Source organism: Petaurus breviceps, unplaced genomic scaffold, assembly GCF_028583685.1.
Source record: "Petaurus breviceps papuanus isolate PSGF00001 unplaced genomic scaffold, PetGlider_PUasm1.0 220, whole genome shotgun sequence".
In the NCBI taxonomy this organism is placed as follows: Eukaryota; Metazoa; Chordata; class Mammalia; order Diprotodontia; family Petauridae; genus Petaurus; species Petaurus breviceps.
Window position 1 is genome coordinate 20208418 of NW_027185876.1, and position 21971 is coordinate 20230388.

The 21971-nt window shown below is 37.3% G+C and overlaps 1 protein-coding gene across 6 annotated transcripts in view; it reads left to right on the forward strand.

Moving 5' to 3' along the window:
• POU2F1 (POU class 2 homeobox 1) overlaps nt 1–21971 on the forward strand; it is a 251536-nt gene that overhangs the window by 18999 nt on the left and 210566 nt on the right. The window lies entirely within an intron of this gene.

The window sequence follows — 21971 nt, forward strand, 5'->3', positions numbered from 1 at the left end:
ACTAGAAGCCTACTCTCATGATATGGCATCTCTTCTTCACTATGACATCACATACCACTGTAGACAGCTTCTGAAACTTTTACACACCATCAGTTATTTGGGGAGAATCATTCATCGTACTTTGAGTTACTTATATGCTGTATATGTTGTAATAGGGTGACTCAAAATGCTTTTATGTCCATTTTGTCTTCAAAATTATTTGAAACAGCATTATTTTTTACTATCTGTTAAATTATTGGGTAACACTTCTGTATACTTTGTGTTAAGTGTACATTTTTAGCACTTTCAGAGTGTTCATCTTTTTTCTTCTGTTTTAAATAACTCCTAGATTTCTTTTCTCATCTAATCTGGATTTAGGAATGAAGTTATATCTTCATTACACAGTGTATTGCAGATTAATGTAGGGCAATATGGAGCTAAGTATTTTTCTGACAAAAAAACCTGAATGAAGCCTTTGGCTATAGGATCTGATTCTAATTTTCTTATGATGTGGTGTTAATACATAATAATGTATTAATATATTATGCATAGTAAAAACATTCATATACTCAGTCTATTTCACACTTGCTCATAGTTTGCCTGCTTTGGTGGTCAGAGCTGTTTGCACCAAATCAATTCCAGCAGGTGGAGTATTGGTATTTCTGATTTGTTTTGATATATCTTGCCTTCTTATGGCACCTTGAAAAAAAGGAGCATGATTTCATCTGCTGTCTTCAGTATCAAGCTTGACCATCATGATGTTTTCAAGTAGGGCTACCATATAAATTTGTGCCACCCCACATATTTTTTTTTTATTCATAAGAGCAATTTTATTATGCTGGTTGGGGTGCTAACCTAATTGTTTCACCACAGCAAAATTGGCTAGTGTTTCAGATTTCCAAATAAGCCTTTTCACCTACCATAACAGTCTCAGAACACACAAAATCCTTGCTACTTACCACCTTGGATGAAACTCCCTTATCTTGCCATTCTTCTCTTCCCTGTTCCCCCATCCCCATGGTATTGGACTTTGAGGAGGTTGTTATTATCATAATTAAATAAAGAATTTATTAAGCACTCTGTGCCAGGCACTGTGCTAAACACTGGGAATACAAATAGAGACATATGACAGTCCTGCCCCCAGGAAGCTTGCATTCTAATTGGGGAAGGCAACACATAAAAGGGGAACTGGGCTCCAACAAAATGAGGCTAAACATCACCTGTATATTGTTATATAAACTATGTTGAAACAATCTTTGGCGGTGGGCAAATCTGTAAACTCATTCATGATGAACAGGAAACACCTGTTGTGGAAACTACTTCCAATATTAAGTCTGTAACTGTCTTTTTTATTATTCAATTTTATATTATTTTCAGTTCCAAATTCTCTTCCACCCTCCTTCTACCTCTCCACCTATTGAGAAAGCAAGAAAAACAAAACCCATTACAAATATGTATAGTCATACAAAACAAGTTCCCACATTAGCCGTGTCTCCCCAGGAAGAATGGATGAAAGGAGACGACAGTGTACTATCTGTAGGTGGATAGCATGTTTCTGAGTTGTTTGTAATTGTGGTTGTTAATTATGTTCACTAGAGTTACTAAGTCTTTCAAAGTTAATTATCTTTATGATATTGCTGTTATTGTATAAATTGTTTTAATTCTTTTTACTCACTTAGCAATCATTCATACAAATCTTCCTAGGCTTTTTGGGAACCATCTCCTTCATCATTTCTTATAGCACAATACTATTCCATTGCATTCATATACAACTTTCAGCCATTCCTCAGCTGATGGGCATCCCTCTCATTTTCTAATTCTTTGCCACCACAAAAAGAACTGCTATAAACTTATTTGTACTTGTGAGTCTTATTCTTCTTTGATCTCTTTGGGTATAACTCTGGAAGCAGTTTTGCTGGGTCAAAGGATATGCACAATTTAGTTGCTTTTTTGGTAGGTTTCCAAATAGTTTTCTGGAATTGTTGAACCAGTTCACAGCTCTACCAGCAATACATTAGTGTACCTGTTTTCTCACAGCCTTTCTTTTTCCTTTCCTGTTATGTTCCTTTTTTGTCATCATAGGCAATCTGATGGGTGTGAGGTGGTGCCTTAGAGTTATTTTAATTTGCATTTCTCTAATTATTAGTGATTTAGAGTATTTTTTCATGTGGCTATTGATAGCTTGGGTTTCTTCCTCTGAAAACTGTCTATTTGTATTCTTTGATCATTTATCAGTTGGGAAATGGCAGTCTTAGGGGTTGCTTAGGATGCTAAGGGGTTAAGTGAATTGCCCATGGTGATATGGCTGGAATTGTCAGGTATAGGACTTAAAACCCTGGTCTTTTTAGAACTTCCTCATTTCAAAGCTAACCCTTTATCCAATAGGCTATATTCCGTTTCACAAGTAAGTGATCATAGCTATTTAGTTTTATGATATGAACACTGATTTTAATAATGTAATTTTGTGTTTTCAGTACTTGAAGAATATGTTACTTCATGGCTACTCCTTTCACGATGTGGATCAATAGTTTTGAGACTTGTGATCAAAAAATCTATCACTCTGTGACCAACCTGGTGATATGCTTAATAGTTTTTATTTTGGAGCTTTCTTTGACCCCTACTGTCCAGTAAGACCAGATGGAATACGGTTAAATAGTTTGACCAGGATCACCTTAATGCATTGTGGAAGCTGGGTTTCAAGTTAAGGTGTTCTGATAAAGAAGTCTAAAGTTCTGGTCATCTGATTATGATCTTGAATGCCAACATAGATAATAATTTCACTATTTGACCATTTTAGTGGGGCATATCTATCTTAATTGATTCGTTTAAGTATCTAACTTCAGGGTGGGGAATCTGTGGCTTCGAGGCCACATGTCTCCTTCTAGGTCCTCTAATACTACTGTTGACTAAATCCAAGTTTTACAGAACAAATCCTTTTATTAAGGGGATTTGTTCTATGAAGTTTGGATTCAAAGGGTTGCACTTGAGGACCTAGAGGGCCACATGATTCTAGATCATCTGTTATCTAGAGGTCAATTTGAAAAGAGTTCAAATATGAAAAGGAAATTAAAAATCCCAACTGTTTATTGGTTTGTTGATTCATAATTATTTGCTTTGAGAAAGTGGTATATTCATAATTTTCTGTTTTAATTTATTTAAATTTCACTTAATTTTGGTACCACTTCTTTCCTCCAGAATATGCCAGTGGAATAAGTTCAGCAAGAACTTAAGGTATATTGACATAACATAACTTTATAATGATGTCTTTAGAATAGACTTTATTTTTAGAGAGAGCATACACATAAAAATGAATGGTAGGCAGAGAACCTGCCTCCCAAATCTAAAAGAAGGGGATTCAAGTCCCTTCTCTGACAGACATACACTAGGGAAGGAAGGTGACTTAACCTATAGGGCCATGAGTTAATCTCAAAGACTGTAAATTGCAAAAAGGGCCATGAGTTAATCTCAAAGACTATAAATTCCAAAAACTTGATAGACATTCTTTGTTAGGGGGGTCTCCCTCAACAGATGAGGTCACAGACCCAGAAAGAAAAAGTTGTGTCTTACACTTTATTCATTTCTTGGATTCTGGAATTTCTGTGTAATTTTAAATATACATGGATAAGCAATAAAAAACTAACCAAATTCTTATCAAGTATATGCCTCTATTACCTAGGGCAAAATCCTAGGAAAGTCTTAGTGGGAGAAACTAGAAGTTAGTCTCAATCTTAGTCTGTAATAGCTTTTTTTGTGATTCATATTGTTGTTAGAGCTTTTTTTCTTTTTCTTAAATAGTGGCTTATCTTGTCTGGCTAGAATAACATGTAACCCAATTTACACATTTATTTTGTCACAAACATATTTTACTGAACAAGAATTTACCTAAAATCATATTTTGAGTAAGGCTGTCAAACACTTAAGACTTGTCCTAGATAAAATTTTGTGCTGATCTTTATTCCCTAATCCTAACTTTAGTTATTATAAAATATTAGTTTTACTCTTCCCTACTTATTTGTAATCCAATAAATATTTCTTACTTTCTAAAAGGTTTTTTCCTTTTGGCGTATATTTGAGATTTCATAATTAGCAACCATACTTATGTACAATAGGGACAGCTGGGTGGTACAGTAGATAGAGCACTGGGATTGGAATCAGGAAGATTCATCTTCCTGAGTTCAAATTTAGCCTCAGACACTTAATAGTTGTGTGACTCTGAGAAAGTCACTTAGCCCTGTTTGCCTTAGTTTCCTCATCTGTAAAATGAGCTGGAGAGTACTTTTAGTAGTTTTTAGTAGCAAACCACTTTAGTAGCTTTGCCAAGAAAACCCCAAAGTGGGGTCACAAAGAATTGGATATGACTCAAATGCCCGAATGACAGCTAGGTAAGTTTCTGTCCCTATCAGATGTGGATATTTTATTTCTAACCTTCCACATTGGGTAGGATTTAGGAAGAAATTTCATTAATTGAATTTTGTCAGTCAAATGACATAGTGGATCATTCAAGATTTCATAATAAATGTGACAAATACTCATGTTTCATTCCCTCTGATAGTACATACCCATTGTGACATCAAATGGGGATCTGTGTATATGTGACAAGGAGGAGAACCACTATAGATTTCAGGACAAGGAGGATTATCTATAGACAGGGATGTTCTCAAGATGCTCCTGTTGCCTGCTGATGCTGGACTGATTGTAGCAGAGTTACTCTGAGGGTTTTGGTCTGGCCTTCTAATCAGGAAAAGACCAAGTCAACAAGTCAGTAACCATTTATTAACCTATTACTGTGTTCTGGGCACAGTACCAAAAGCAAAAACAGTCCTGCAAGGAGCTCATATTCTAACAGGGGAGACAACATGCAAACAAATATGTATATCATACAAGACACATGGGACAAGTTGGAGCTCATATCAGAAAGGGCACTAATACTGAGGGAGTTTGGGGAAGGCTTCTTGTAGAAGGTGGGATCTTGACTGAGACTTGAAAGAAGTCAGGGAGCGAGGAAGTGAAGAGGGACAGAAAATAATAGGCATAGGGGGCAGCCAGTGAAGATGTAGACTTTGGGGAAATGGAGTGTCTTGTGCCAAGAAAAGCAAGAAAGCCAGTGTCTCTGAGTTTATAAAGTACGTGGAGGGTCAGAAAAGCATGCGAAGACTACAATGTAGAAAGGAGATGACTTAGAAAGATCTTTAAAAGTCAGAGTATTTTTTATTTGATCCTGGAGGTAATGGAACCAATGGAGTTTTCTTTTTAATTCGGGAGAAGTTGGGGATTATATGATCAGATGTGTGCTTTTGGAACATCACTTTAGTAGCTAAGTGGAGAAGCTATTGGAGTGGGGAGAAAGACTTTGGGGTAGGGAGACCAGCCAGGAGTTCTGTGCTGGAACACAGACATGAACAGGACAGCTCCATAGAGAGTGGGTGGGAGAAGGGCAGGACTAGAGGCAGCAAGCACCCCATTTAGGACTCTTAGTGTGATGAGAACCTGAATTAGCATAAAAGCAGTGTAAGAAAGAGAGGGGAGCTAGAATAAACAAGATTTGGTGATTTACTGCATGTAGTGGGGCAGGGGAGTAGCGAGGATAAAAAGTGGAGGATGATTACTAGGTAACTTGGCTGACTGGAAGAATGGTGGCACCCTCCATAGAAGTAAAGAAATTAGGAGAGTGAGTTTGGGAGGAGAGAAAATGAATTCTCTTTTCAAAATATTTAGTTCAATATGGAAGGTTTTTGTGGAGATGACCAGCAAAACAGTTGGAGGTGATACTAATTGCAACAGTGATAATAACTGACATACTTTCTACACTTTTTCCTCATTTGATCTATAATTGGTATCATTATTCCTATTTCACAGATGATGCTGAGGCTGAGAGAGGTTATTAGTCTGCCCATGGATAGCTAGTCAATGTCAAAACATGGATTCAAATTCAAATACTACACATAGAAGCAACCAGTGGTACAGTGGATAGAGTGCTGGGCTTAATTCAGGGAGTCCAGAGTTCAGATCCAGCCCCAGACGTTTACTAACCGTGACTCTGGGAAGTCACTTAACTTAGACTGTTTCAGTTTTCCCAGCTGTTAAATGGGAATAACAGTAGCATCAAGAGCATTGAGTACAGTGTCTGGTACATAATGGGCACAGTATAAATGCTTATTACCTTCCCTCTCCCTATGTGTACTTTTGGTACAGGATACTTCATTCTCTGGAATTTTGGATGCATATCACTGACCAACTCATGGGAAAATGAGAGTACTGGCCACAGGACTATTCCCTTGGGTTTGGGAAAATGTGCCCTGACAGTGTTGCTTCTATTTTATTCCTTCTTTACTTTGATAAACAGGTGACTAGATAGAGATGAAGCATTTATTAATCTCCTTGAGAGTAGGGACCTTCTTGTTTTTGTTTTTTATTCCCAGTACACAGCACTCTGCCTGACATTCTGACAGAGGAAGACAACAGGAAAGTGGGGGTGGATGGGGTGACTGTAGTGGGGCAGCCAGTGTAGTGTAGGGTAGTGGTAGAGTAGGCAGAAGTAAATCCAGAATTCTAGTTATTTAAGTATTAGATTGGAACAAAAAGTTAAAATGATTAATTATAAAGAAAACTAGTTTAGTAATAGTTTTGTTTTGGGGAACTGTCCCCTTGATATTGTCAGGAGTACATATATATATATATATTATATGTATTTTTGTATCTTGAGAGAAAGTGGCACTACATTAACATCCCTAGATAGAATTTTTTTTGGTGCTGTGCCAAAAAAGATATGTAGTAGTATTAACAAGTGTATTTCAGCCAATAGATTTTCTGTAAACTTTTGTTTTAAAGCTCAGGTGGATCAAATTGACTCAAAAATGATTTCCAGTAAACTTGGGAAATAGACATCCATATTACTACTTCATAAGACACCAAAGCAGGAATATAAGCATGGGATCCATGCAAATGTGAAAAATCACAAATACTCAAAGCCTACCCCAAACTTTTATTCTTAATAATTGTGTTCATATATATTTAACACACAAAACAAGTAAAACAATACACTCCACCCATAGATAAGTATCTCACACACTCTGTAGAATTTAAGCAGTGGCTGATGGAGCTGCTGCAGCTGCTTTTAGGATTTCCTTCTAGAAAAGCACAAGATACAAAGATCACTGAGGGAGAAAATCAGGGATGGTAGAGAGACAAAGAGGAAGCATTTCCAAAGACAGTACATAGTCTGTTGTTCTTTGGCACACCCAAAGTTTTAGCAAAATTTAACTGTTGTTATACATTTATGTATATATACTTATGGTAGTAAATGATAAAATAGGTTAATATACAGTATTTATGCAATTATGACTTATTAATTTTTAAAGTTATCTTTGCATACACATGGCATCTGTAATTTTTCTGCAAAATTTTTCTCCAAAAATTCCCATTTAATTATCAACAGCCAACCCTCAAAAAACCAAAAGCACAAATGTGAAATGTGGAGGAATGACTATATTTTTACGCACCTCAGTTTTATCATACAAGAGATGTATTATCTCTAGTATTTCTGTAACAGGTTTAAAAACTGTCTTTATTGTGAGTTATATTTCATTCCCTCCCATTTTGTTCCCTTATTGTCATAATCTCTTCCTGTTTAGGAGAGATTCTTTTTTTGCTTTGAAATAATTTATTTTTTTGAGCTTCATAAGAATTATTGTTTCTATTGACTTGTCAAATCAGTCTCTTGAGAAACTTAAATGTTGCCTGTAGTATTCAAGTAGTAACTACCTTTAGTTCCAGACAGTCTTTGTGAGGATATCTTTGTATCATTGGCTTCATTAGAGAACCTTATGTGATTAGCTTCTGTAACAACCAGTTTGTATTTGAGACTTTTTTTAGGGAAGCAGCATGGTATGGGGGAAAGAGAGCTTACTGTGGAGTCAGATCACCCTGGTTCACATCCTGCTTCTGAAGCTGACAACCTGGGTGGTAAGTCACTTAACATTGATGGCCTTCTGTTTCCTCATTTGTGAAAATTGGGGATTGAACTAGAATGTGGTCTCTGAGGTCCTGTGATGTTCAGAGTCTATGATCCTAGAAGATTTAGCATCATAGATTACTTTTCTTTATCAGTGATTTAATTTTTTGTCCAGTGAACAGATATTTTTTTCCCCAATAAAAGTTTTTAAATTTACTTGAAAGTTTTACTATTCCTGTGTTGGTAGTAAATTTCTGTTGGAGTTTTATTTCAAATGTGACTATAGTTTATAATGCATCTTACATTTAAAGATTTCTTTTTGAGCCCTAGAAGACTAGGAGAAAGGGCATTAGGAAATTTTCCATTGAACATATGCAGCTCTTGGACCACATGCCAGCCTTGGCTTTGTTGGCCTTTAGGATTCAAAAAAAAAAATTAGACCAGTGTTACAATATATTTGGTTTAGCAAAATTCTTAAAAGAGCCATTAAAAAAAATTTCGTGTTTAGTCATTGTGATATTGAAGGCCTAATCATGGACGATGCTATGAAATAACAAAATGATTCTTTGTTATTAGGATTGTATGAAGTTGAATATGATTACCTCTGCCATTAGAAATTTCACTGCTGCTGCTTTTCTGATTTTTCTACTCTACTTGATAATTTGAATCCAATTCTTTGCTTTTCTTATGTACCTTTTTTTTAAGCTTTACTTTTGTACCTTATACATGAAAGCTTATAGCACCTTTTAGGAAATTTTCTAAAAGAAAGTCATTCTGTATGTCATTGCAACATTATTGTAGCACCAATGTGATATTCACAGCACCTGTGGCAGTTATGAATTGCCAGCGTAATTCTGAATTGCAAAATATAACAGATTCTACACGTGAAAGACAGAACCAAAACATCTGTTCAAACACCAGAAAGCTGAATCCCAACACCAGAAAGCCAAATCCATCATAGGAACAAAGAAATCTATACACAATAACAATGCAGGAGGCACTGCCATCCCCAGGCCTTCCCCCTACTAGGTCCTTCCCACAAACAAACACAGCTCTCTGCCTGCTTTCTCTTTCTCTCTACTCTAACTGCTCTGACCAACTTCCTTTCAGCTTTCCCCTACCCTTCCTGCTCCACCCTTTCAGCAAACTCCTCCCACCACAGGCTTTATATGACTCAAACTCATGTGTTTTAGCTTTCCATGTGACTTAATCAGATTCCACGGGCCTATTAATGGATGGGAAAGATCTTCCCATTTATATTACCATGACAATTGTGGAAAGAATATTCTAGTTAGTATTGACAAATGAGTCTTTGTGTGTTAAATCATTTTGCAAGTGAAGGTAATCACATACTTCCTGAATTCTTCTGGATCCTACTTGATGAGCTTCCTTCCTAACTCCTTTAGTTCCTTCCTTAAAGAATAGGTTCATATGGGGGCAAGAGGGAGGAGAAGGATGAAGGGAAGAGAATTTGGAACTCAAAAGTTTTAAAAATGAATGTTAAAAATTGTTTTTATATGTAACTGGGAAAAAAATAAAATACTATTTTTTTTTAAAGGGTAGGTTCAAAGACCCAAATCCAAGGTTTTCCTCCATTCTGCCACAGCTCAGTGTTTTCTGTGATGAGTAAGCCCCTATAAAGAGTGCTTTTGAGTCAGGACTCCTGAGACTCCAGGATTCAGGGATATACTTAATTTTCTCACAGTGTGTGGAAAACATTCCCATGATGTTTGGAATGTCAGCCCCACAGTTTCTTATCTACGGACTATGTGTCACAGTATTACAAAATTAAACATTTTAATGTACCAAGACAATTTTTCTTTTGAATGGGCAATTATAAAGTAAAGATTTAGCAAGGATTAAAATCTTTAGTCCCTCTGAATAGTAAGATATACATCATAAACACATAAAAAATTGTTTATTAATTTGTTAATTAACAAAAATTGTTAATTAAATTAACCAAAGTATTTTAAGTAGAAAGAGGTTTTTAAACAGTTAATTTTATTTTCTAAGGCAGAATTTAATAGTTTCTTGTATATAGTATGGGCAGATGACATGGATAAGGAATTCATAACTTCCAGTTTGGTATCTGATGATAATAGGAGTGAAAACAACTGTCCCTCTAGGAAGTTGCCACCAGCGTTTCTGAGCAGAGGATTGTGTGGCATGTTGCTAGAAGCTGTAGGGTTGGGCCTGATTTACATGAACATTTACACACAAACATTTCCATAACTTAATTGGACCTTGGGGTTTTAAAAAAATTGACTTGTTTTATAGCAGCACAAGGTTTATTGTAATGCATATTTTAAAACAACTTTGGCTAAAGGAGCATGTAAAAGATTTTTCTTAAAAAAAAAAAAGCCTATGGGGCTGCTAGGTGGTGCAGTGAATACAGCACTGGTCCTGGAATCAGGAGGACCTGAGTTCAAATCCAGCCTCAGACACTTAACGCTTACTAGCCATGTGACCTTGGGCTTAGCCATTTAACTCCAATTGCCCTGCCTTCCCCCTCCAAAAAAAAAAATGCAAATAAAAGCCTATGAAATTTTTGAACAAACTGGATTTTGAAGAGATTTCTTATATTTGAAAAAATTGTCTTTAAAGAAAAAACTGCAATACCTGTTGATGGTTAGTAAAATTTCATATTAGCTTTTCTACTCTGCCCTGTCATCCAAAACTTACCAGAACTAAAGTTTCTTAATCTCTATGTTCTGTAATGTTTTATTGCCTCTATTATATCACAATTATCTTCAACAATAGGGATAAAAAGAAAAAAAAAGTACATAATCCTTTCCTTCAAGGAGTTTAAGGTATTAGTCCACCATTAATCCTATTCATTCTTTATCTTGCTCATTTTTTTTTTAAGCCTTAGGACAATTTTAAAAATAGCATATTTTAGAATTTGATTTAGTTTCATCAGTTATTGTCAGCTCATGTAGATCAAAGGTGGGAGAATTTTCCTCTGGACATTTTAAGGTCCATTGTGCCAATCGATGTGTGTGTGTGTGTGTGTGTGTGTGTACGTGTATGTGTACGTGTACGTGTGTACATATAGTTCTACTGTCTAAGATTGTACCTTAATCTCCCAGCACTGATGACACAGGAATGACATGTACTTCTTAAACTGATCATGAATGATGTGGCAGATCTTTAAAGGATTTTCTAAAATTTAGGATTTTTGGGGTGTCTTTTGTTTTTACAGCACTATAATGTGTGAGTACTTCCCATCTCACTTTCCACCTAGCAAGCTATCTTTCATAACTAAAACTAATAAGGAAAGAGAAGTGGGGGAAACTATTCAGTGAAATGAACACATCGACTGAATGGGACAATATCTTCAACTTTTAACACTCCTTTTCAAAATAATGAGTTTCATTTTCACATTGCCTCTTCAGTGACATTCTTGATTCCTTATAATTATATGGCCTTATATTTAGTGTTTTGTGATCATGTGTGCTGTGTATGTTCCTTTCATTAAACATTGTTGTCATTATTTCATTTTCCTGTTCTGTTTCACTCTGAATCTGTTTACTTGAGGCTTCCCATACTTCCCTCAATTCTTCATAGTCATTGTTATTGTTTCTTACAGTTCTATAAGTATTCCATTAGATTCATGTTCCACAATTTGTTTAGCCTTTCCTCATTTAATGGACATCTACTTGTTTCTAGTCCTTTGCTGCCAACAGGAAGTGCCACTGGACATTTTATTTCATTTAGTACTTTCTTTCTGTCTTTGATCACCTTGGGCTGTATGCTTGGCACTAGGACAAAGGATATGGATGTTCTAGACAGATTCAATTATTTTCCAGAATGATCCAGTCCAACTCAAAGCCAAACCAACTGTGTAGTATTGTGCCAGTCTTTTTGCAGCAACTCTTCCGTTGACTAGCCCTGTCTTTCATCAGCTTTGCCAGATTGTTGAGAGGTAAAACCTCAAGTTTTTAAAATTACATTTCTCTTATTAGTGATCTTATTCAACAGTAATCATCTCCTCATTTTCCTCTTGGTTACACTCATTTTGCTTTATTTTATTTTTATTTTGCATTTGTTTGACTTTTCTGCTATACCTCTGGTAAATTCAGCATTGGGAAATCTTATCATCTTGCAAGTCCAACATGAATCCTTAACCTCATGTCTCCAAAAAAACTAAATGTGTTCTTTGTTACATTAGAAATACCATCTGGAATCAGAGGTTTTAATGCTATCACATGACTGTCCATATTTGGTGCCCCATTTTAAAGCAATATTTATAAGATAGAGGGCATCCACAAAAGGACAAGAATTAGAAACGATGCCACATGAGGAGAGATTATAGGAACTAGGGGTATAGATGATTTGTCACTTTGAAGCAAAGCATTTTGTAAAATGTGAGCTATTGTTAGTGTTTAATAAGAATAATAGCTGGCAAAAATTCCTACTGTGTGCCAGGTACTCTGCTAAGCACTTTACAGATATTATCTCATTTGATCATTATAACTGCTGTGGGAAGTAGGTGCTATGATTATCACCATTTTGCAGTTGAGGAAACAATTTGAAAAAGAGAATGTTTAGAGTGGACATTTAAAATTTATTTTAAAACCCCCAGCAATCTGGCTTTAACCTACTTACCATTATTCACAGTGCTGAGGATTAAAAAAAAACAACTAAAAAGAGTTCCTAACCTCAAGAAGCCTACACAGATAAGTCAGCACGAGCTAATTTGAGGAAGGAGAAAGTATTAGTGACCAGGGAGAGCCAGAAGCAGGGAAGGTAGTAGTCCTCTACTGTGCTCTCACCTCCTCAGACAGTATCTGGAGCATTGTGCCCACTTCTGAGCACTATAGTTTAAGAAGGACATTGTTAAGCTGGAATATCCAGAGGACAGCAGTCAGGATGGCAAAAGGGTCCATGTCTTACAGAGCATCAAAGAACTGAGCATGTTTACCCTGGAGAAAAAAGATTCAGTGGAGACATGACAGTTGTATTTGAAGGCCTGTCACATGGAGCTCTATCCAAGCAGGCAGAATCAGGAGAAATGGGTGGAGATTACAAAGGGGAATTTAAGCTTGATGGTAGGAAAAACTTCTAATGATTAGAGCTGTCCAAAAGTGGAACAGACTGCCTTGGGTGGGTTTCCTTTCTTGGAAATATTCAGGCAGAGACTGAATGATCCCTAGTTTGGTATTTTATTGTATGGATTCCTTTTTTATATGGATTGGTCTTCCCCCCTTCTCTAATTATAACTTCTGATGACTTTCCCCAAAAAACTGTCTTTTAAAAATGTTGTATTTATGTTGTAGAAATATTTATATGGATGTTTGATCTCTGCTTGTCGAGTGTGATCTCCTTGAAGGCGGGAGCTGTTACATGTTTTTTCTTTGTATCCCTAGCACCTAATACAGTACCTGGTGAAGACTAGACACAAATACTTGTTGGTGATTATTTCAGAGGCATAGTTATTGGAAAATCTAAGACAAGAATCCATGTACCCTAATTTCTAGTCCTACAGAAGCTCCTTTTGAATTGAGATCCTCTTTGAAAATCTTTCTGAAGTTATTTTCTACCTTATTAAGTAGAATGTACCACCTAATTTTGGGGTATCTTCGAGCCGTGGATAGAATGCTGAGGCTGAGTCAGGAAGACTTCAAATCTGGCCTCAGACACTGAGCAGGTTTGTGAACTTGGATAAGTCGCTTAACCCTGTTGGGCTCAGTTTTTTATCTGTAAAAAGAACTGGAGAAGGAAATGGCAAACCGCTCTAGTATCTTTACCAAGAACACCCCAAATGAAGTCATGAAGAATCAGACACAACTGAACAATAATAACCAAACAATTTATAGGTTCATAGAATCTGAGAAAAGGGACTTCAGAGGCCATTTAATTCAAACTGTATCTTTAAAAAGGTCCCCTTTATATCATACCGGACAATTAGACATCCTAAAGAATTTGCTAAAAGACTTTCCCATTGAGGGAGAAACCACTATCTCCTGACGATCATATATGACGCTGGAAGGGTCTTTCGAAGTCAATTTGCTCAGCTCACCTAACCTATTTCATAGATGAGGAAATGTAATCCTAGAGATTCCTTAAGTAACTTGCCCAAGACTTTGATGGTAACAAGTAGCAAAGCCAGGATTCAAACCTGATTCCAGATCTGATTCCAGATCCAGTATCTGATTCCAGATTTAACATTCTTCTGTGGATAAGAGGTAAAAGGTGAAAGCTATAGACACAGAGTTTCTCTTTTGTGTTTCTAAAAAGTCTATACCAATACCAACCCATGACATTAGCCTTATTTTTACTCCCAAGTATTCCAAAGACATATTTTAAAATGCCTTGCAAATATGGTGAAATTTTAATTAGCTGGAACAAAGCTATATTTCTTCAATCAAACAAAATCTCTTTCCATTACAGAAATTTTATTATACAATATAGTTAGGTATAAAGAAGGTTCTTCTTGAACTCCCGTCTAAGGGTAGTTAGTAGCAAGAATATTTTTTTTTTTAAATCTGTCATTTGATCAGTCAGCTAACACTTAGTGAGCACCTACCGTATGTTAAGTACTGTGCTAAGCATTGGGAATACATTGTGTATACAAATATAATACCTGCTCACAAAGAGCTTCTTTTCTTTTTTTGCTTTTTTGGAGGGGGGAAGGTAGGGCAGTTGGGGTTAAGTGACTTGCCTAAAGTCACACGGCTAGTTTTGTGTTAAGTGTCTGAGGCCAGATTTGAACTCAGGTCCTCCTGACTCCAGGGCTGGTGCTCTATTCACTGTGCCACCTAGCTGCTCCTATCTTATTTTCTAATAGTGAAAAGGGAGCTTTCTTTTATTAGATGGTCTCAGAACGTGGACTTTTCAGCAAGGCACCACAAGGCTATTAGAAATACAAATTTTATTGTAGGAAACAAAAGTATAGGGATAAATTGATACTGCTGTGGAGATGAAGTATAAAGGAAGGGCCACTGGGGGGAGGGGGCGGCGCAGAGTACTGAACCTGGTTATACTGAACATAGATCATTGATTAAGTGCTTACAATGTGCTACACATGGAGAGGTACAAAGAAAAGTAAGATAGTCCCAGCCCTCAAGGAGCTTCCTTTCTAGTGGAAGTAGATGAGGGGAGCTGAGAAATAAGATAAGGAAGTACAGTGGAGGGCTGGAATGAGCTAAACCAGATGATTTCCAGGGACAGCCCAGTTTTCTGCGAGTCAGTAGAGTTGATGACCATCTGGAGGGCTTTTAAATGATCTGAACAAGAGGTGTTCATAAAAATTTACAAATTTTCAGGATCTTAAGCTCTTAAGGGTAATGAAATGCTAAACAGTTGGAATAAAACTGCCAGTGTGAATGGATAGAAAATAGGTAGCTGATCTTCAGTGTGAGCCAGTGGTAAGATACTGAAAATAGAGAATAATAATCTAGATGTTTATAGGATAAGTACTAAGCTATTTGTTGCAAACCTATAAAGGGAACTGTAAGTCCTTGTAGCCTGTTGACTCAGTAATTTCTGCTGTGTGCCTAACACTATGGGCAACACTCTGTTTCCAAAATGAAAGTTGTGTGGTATAGTGAGAAGAATGTGGATTTGAAAAGCAGAGCATTTGGGTTCCAGTCCTGGATACGACCAAGCTGATTGCTCCCTGTGTGACCCTGTGTGATTCACTTCACCTTTCTGGTTTGGACTACGTGACTTGTGATGGCTTTTTTCAGCTCTCCGTTTCTAAGAATGAAATTGCTTCAAGATTGATAGAAGAATACTGGAATACTTCTGTGATTCCTTCAGTGTAGAGAACTCTGCTCCACCAAAGAAGATCAAACCTATTTATAACTTATTTAGGTATATCCTAGACAACTAGTGAGGTTAAGGGGCTTACTGAGGATCACACGGCCAGTGAGCAGCAGGGTCAGCATCCAAACTGAGGTCTTTCTTACTAACTCTAAGCCCTGGCTCTGTTATCCCATGCTGCCTCTATTCATATCGATAGGAATCTGTAAATCTTTGAGTAGTCATGTTTCTCACTGTTCTGAATAAAGCAGCATCATGTCTGCACCTTTTAATTTAATTTCTTTCATATTGGTTATCATTTGAATAGGTACAGAGAAGTTGGTAACAGATACTAGAGGTTGGGAGAACAATACATATGTGCTATTATAGCCCAAAAGGATAAAAATGACTAGACATCTGATGGTGTGCTGGAAACAGTTTAAAAATATTTACTCTTATACAGATCCATAATGCAGTTTCACCTTTAATATGTGTAGTTTTTGTTGTACTTTAAAAACGACAATATGAAATGAGAAAAGAACCAGAAAATGATAACTGAAATGGTCTAATAGATCATAGCATTCCTTGCACTAATCTGTTAAATGTTTGTTGAATTATCTAACTGATCAGAATGATAGAGGTACTGCTATTTGACAGACTAAAAATATGAGGACTCAGGAAAGATGATGGGTAAGAGATGTATAGTCATCTTATAAGAAGAGAGGAGAGGATGAACATGGGTTATTTGAACAAATTCCAGTGTAGTGAGGTTGACCACTATGACTAGAGCCAGTAAACTTAGATCAAGCACTGCTTCATTTAGTGGACAATATTAACTCACCTTTATATGTCAGTTGATCATTTACAAAACACTTTGTTTTCAATGGCCAGTAAAGGGGAGGGAATAAACATTTATTAGTGCTTTCTCTGTGCCAGGAACTCTGTTAAGTAAACTGATAGGATTCAATAGTCCAATAGTTATAAGTACATGCTGATAATATAAATACCTTTGAAAAGGTTTGGTTAACCAGTTAACCCACTTTACTGTGGTCCAGGTTTATTGGTTATATAAATCTTGGTTTGATTGTAGTAGGTATGATTTTGAGTTGCTTTTTGAAACAGTGTAACTCATTGTTGAAGCCCCATTTTACTGTCCACATGTGCTCTCTTCAGTTTTTAAATTATCTCTCCTGGATCTATTTTCCAGGTCAGTGGTTTTCCCAATGAGATTATTTAACATTGCCTTCTATTTTTTCATTTGTTTGGATCTCTTTAATAGTATCTTGATTTCTCATATAGTCACTAGCTTACTAGCTCCAGTCTAATTCTGAAGGAATGATTTTCTTCAGTGAGCTTTTAAGATTCTTTTTCCATCTGGCAGATTTGGCTTTTTAAGGCATTCTTCTCCTCATTGCCTTTTTGAGCCTCTTTTGCCATTTGAGTTAGTCTATTTTTTAAGGTGTTATTTTCTTCAGTCAGGTTGTTGACTCTCATTTCATAATTTTCTTACATCATTCTCATTTCTCTTCCCAATTTTTCACCCACTTCTCTTACTTGCTTTTCAGAATCCTTCTTAAGGTCCTCTATATGGCCTGGAATCAATTCGTATTTTTCTTTGAAGCTTTTGGTGCAGGAGTTCTGACTTCACTGTCTTCCTCCTGTTCCATGCTTTGATCCTTTTTGTCCCCAAAATAGGAGTATAAAGTTGGGTTGTTCTGTTTGCTTTGCTTCCTTTTCCTGCTCATATTGCCAGTCAATTACTTGACTTTGGGGCTTTTTGCCACAGTAGGACTCTGCCACCAGACGGGAGGTTCATCCCAAACACTGGGGTTTTTCTCAGCTGCTGAAGGTATTAGTTGGGTGCCCTCTCTGAAACCTCCACGTGCTCTGACAAGCTGGTCGCACACTGCAGGACCTCCACCATGGACCTCAATCCAGATCCAAGCAGGTTAAAGCAAGACTTTAACTAAAACCTCAGACTGGTTGCTTGGTCCCCCTGCAACCTGCAGACCAGGACCTGAAGCAGCCACGTGAGGGTGGCTTGCACGGCAGAGTTGCCTCAGCGGCTTCTTGCCCTGGGGGCAAAGGCCGACCACATTCCTAGCTACTGGATCCCAAAGTCCACACACTGCACTGACCTCTCACTGTGCCCTTAGCATCTATGTGTTGATAATTCTGGAAACCACTACAGCTGCTGGTGATCTGAAGTGACTCCCAGAACACTGCAGGGGCTGCTTGTTGCCAGCCCACCGGGCTGTCCTCAATGGGAGGTTGGCTTCTCTGTCATTTTGTGGGTTCTGTAGCTCCAAAGTTTGTTCAGAGTCACCTTTTACATAAATTGGGGAAGGTGGAAGCCAGAGCCCTGTGGAAGTCCTGTTTCTACTCCGCCATCTTGACTCCACCCCCCATGTATTTTTTTTTTTTTTACCAGAGCAGTGCGCAAAGGCATTGAGGTGAAGAAATGCATTCTAGCTTGAGTGATAATTAATGGAATGTTGTACAGGAATGGACTGGTTAGAATGTAGTGGGGGGAGGGGATATCTGGAAATTAAGTGAAATCAATGTGAAAAGATAGATTGGAGCCGATTGTGAGGGACATCAAATATCACATAAGTGTTTGCATTTTATCCTAGAAGCATTAGGGAATCACTGAAGCTTCTTGAGCAGGGGAAGGGTATGGTCAGATCTCCTTTTTATTCATTTTATGTGTGTGTATACATATGTAAAATTTTGAGATTATATTTGGATAGCAGAAAACCAGAAGAATAGGAATACGACAATTAAAAGCATTTTCAAGTGACTTTTAAGTACTTTATTGTTAGTGCACATTAGATTCTTGTGTTAGACTAGTATTAATTCATTACTTCATAGATCTGTGATTTCATCAGTCTGTTTTGTAAACCTTAAAGTACCATACAAGGTTGAGTAAAAGGACAAAGGGGTCAGACCAGGTACTCTGGAAAAATTTAAGAGGGACAGATAATCTTTCTCTTGGGGGGGGGGGGGGGGGGGAGGGAGGCCAGGGAAGTCTTCTATAGGTGGTACCTAAACTGAGCTTTGTAGAGAAAGATTTTGACAAATAGAGAGGAGGGGAGTATGTTCTAGGCTTGAGTAGGAGCTGATATGGAGTGTTTTTCTTACCTACTGTTACTAGTAGAACTGCTTCATCTGTTGCTGCTCTCTTACAATTCATTCCCTATATATAGCTAGCAAACTCCTACCCCTTCTTGCTCCCCTAATCCTAGTTATAATGAATTCCCAGCTGCATCTCTACAACTATCACTACCTGTCCACCTCAACCCTTTACCTCCTAATTTTGCATGTCCCTTCCACTGTATCCTCTGGTGCTCCTGTTCCATAAAACTAATTTCATTTTGATCTTAGAACACTTCCTCTCATGCTCCTTCAGTTTTCTGGAAACCACAGAGACCTTACTATGCATCCCTGGTTAGCTTTGTAGTACTAGTTGTACTTTCTCTCATAATCCTACAACACATTGGTCCTGGAGGGGAAGTCTGAATACTTCATTTTGCCCATTGCCACTTCCAAACTTTCTCCTGCCATCGTTATTTAGCAATCTCCCCTTTGAAGGGTCAGCTTATACAAATTTTATCATCTAGTATAAATCCTTGTGGCTGTTATCTCCTGGCCCCTAAGTCATTCTCTGTCCTTTTTCAAGTAATTCTCAAGTAACTCTCACTCAGAGTTCCTTGACACTTGTATGTATTATGGTCTTCAATATAACTTTGATGTGTTTGGGTGTTTATACCCCACTCTGCTATTTTCTCAATCTCTTCAGCTCCTTAGCCTTCCTTCTATATTTTTTGTCAGCTACACACAGGAATGGTCACACTTTTCATGTTGCTATTCTCCATAAGAATTTCACTTCAATGATTGAGAACTAGCTCTATCTCTTCAATTAGAGAATCTGGGTTCAAATTCTGCCCCCTCTGACTTCCTTAGACCTTAGAGACTGGGTGGCTCCTGGAGTCCCTTTGAGCTGTCATATATGAACTCTGAAATAATTTTCTCCAGTCATAACCTCTTATTATTCCATTTCTCCTTATGCCTCATTCCTCTTATGACCTCAAATCCCTCTACTCATCAGTACTCTCTAGGCTATCACATCACATAAGGCGACACTTTCCTCCATTCCTAATCCCTGCCCTTTAGTTAACCAGTTTCACTCTTTTTTGGGGAAGTATTATTTGTTTTGCATTTGACAAACATCAAATATGAATGTTTCTATTTACAAAGGAGAACAGAAAAGGGGATAATATATGAAACTGAACTTATAATGTAAAGCTTTTAAAAATATATATAATAAACTTTTTTTAAGTGAATCCCTTTTAACCAAGCAAATAACAGACAGAAATCAGAAAAGTTATACAGATTAGAATATACCAGGCAGAGTGAATGAGTTCTCCCACTGGTATCTAGATAACTTAGCCCTTATGTCACCTCAGTAGAAATCCCCCAAATTCTCTAGGGATATGAGCCAAAAACAAACTGAAATTCAGGCACGTGTTGAAGTGCTGGCTCCTTTACATGTCTGCTGCTTCCCAAAGTCTTCTCTCTAGTTATCTCCTTGAAGAAAGCCTGCAACTGCGCTTATTTTTCCTGCACTGCCTTTTCCATCATTTGTCTGGTGGGCTTGTGTCCCCTAACTTTAATATATTCTATACTTTGTGTTCTGGTTGCTTTTTTTTTTCCTACACTCACTCTTTTGGTGATATTATTAACTCCCATGGATTTAATAATCATCTTTAGGAATATGATAGGAATATGACTCCCATATATATATATATTTATCTATCTCAAACTCTACTCTCACTCTTGAGCTCCAGATCTACATAGGCATTTCAGACAGTATGTCCAGAACTGAATTACTTATTGTTCTCTGGAACCTACCCCTCTTTCACACTGATGATAATGACACCTCCAACTTCACAACCTTGGTGTCATTTTGCACTCCTCACTTTGCTTCATCCCACTCATCTGGTTATTAGGCACATCTTGCCCTTCATACCCCTGTGACATCTGTTGTATCTGTCCTTTTCTCTACTTTGCAACCATCATAGCTCAGGTCCTAGACTACTCTTTATTCTAATGATTGGTCTCCCTCTCTCAAACTTTTCTCCTTTCCAGTCTGTGTCACACATAGCTACCAAAGTGACATTCCCAGAGTCACTGGTCAGAATCAGACCATGTCACACCCCTTCTCAGTAAACTCCAGTGACTTCCAGTCACCTCTAGGATCAAATCTAAACATCTTTGTTTGGTATATAAAGTTCTTTACAACCTAGTATTATGTTTAGTACAACCTGTAGGGTTACTGTGAGATTAAAATAAGACAATATTTGTAAGAATTTTGCAAACCTTAAAGTGTTATATATGCTGAACAGTAGCACCAAATTGCTTTAATACTACTGCTAATAAAATAGCTATCTTATGTATGTGCATCCACACACACACACAGGGTTTCAAGGTTTATAAAGCAGTATACACATAGAATCTAATTTGATTCTTGCAACAACACTATGAAATAGGTGCTTTTATTATCCTGCTTTCATAGAATTGGAAACTGAGACACAGGTTTGGTGACTTCTCTAGTATCACACAGTAAGTTTCTGAAATAGGATTCAAACTCAGTTCCTCCTTACTCCATGTCCAGCTCTATCAACTGTAAAGGCTCCAATATTTAACAGCTTTAGTACATATTAATTCCCCTTTCTGTCCACTGTGATCTACACAAACCAGCCTTCTCACTATTTCTCCTGTGCAATTTTTTACCTCCCATGTCTGTGCAATAACGGTGGTCATCCTTTATGCCTTTAGAGAGCATCCCCTCCTCACTTCTTCCTCTTAGGATACCTTGTTTCCTTCAAGGCTTTGTTCAAGCTTGACTTTTCACACGAGTCCTTTCCTGATCCCACTAACTGCTAAAGTTTCCACTCCAAATTACAGTGTATCTGATTTGTATATATTTTGTGAATATATTATAGACAGTTGTCTACCATCACAACCACCTGGGCCTTTGAATGTAAGCTTCGTAAGGTTGGAGGGACTCTTTTCATTTTTTGCATCTTCAGCACTTCATGGTTCTTGATAGAGTAAAACCGTTTTCCTTTTATGTAAATTTGTATTATGCAAATTTGTTTTGACATAAAGAATTCTGAAAAAAATCCACATTCCAAAAACCACCCATGTTAACTTTATAATACTGTGCTCTCTCTCTACTCCTGCTCCTCCACTTTATGCTCCAGCCTCTTACCCCTACCCCCCAAAATCTCTC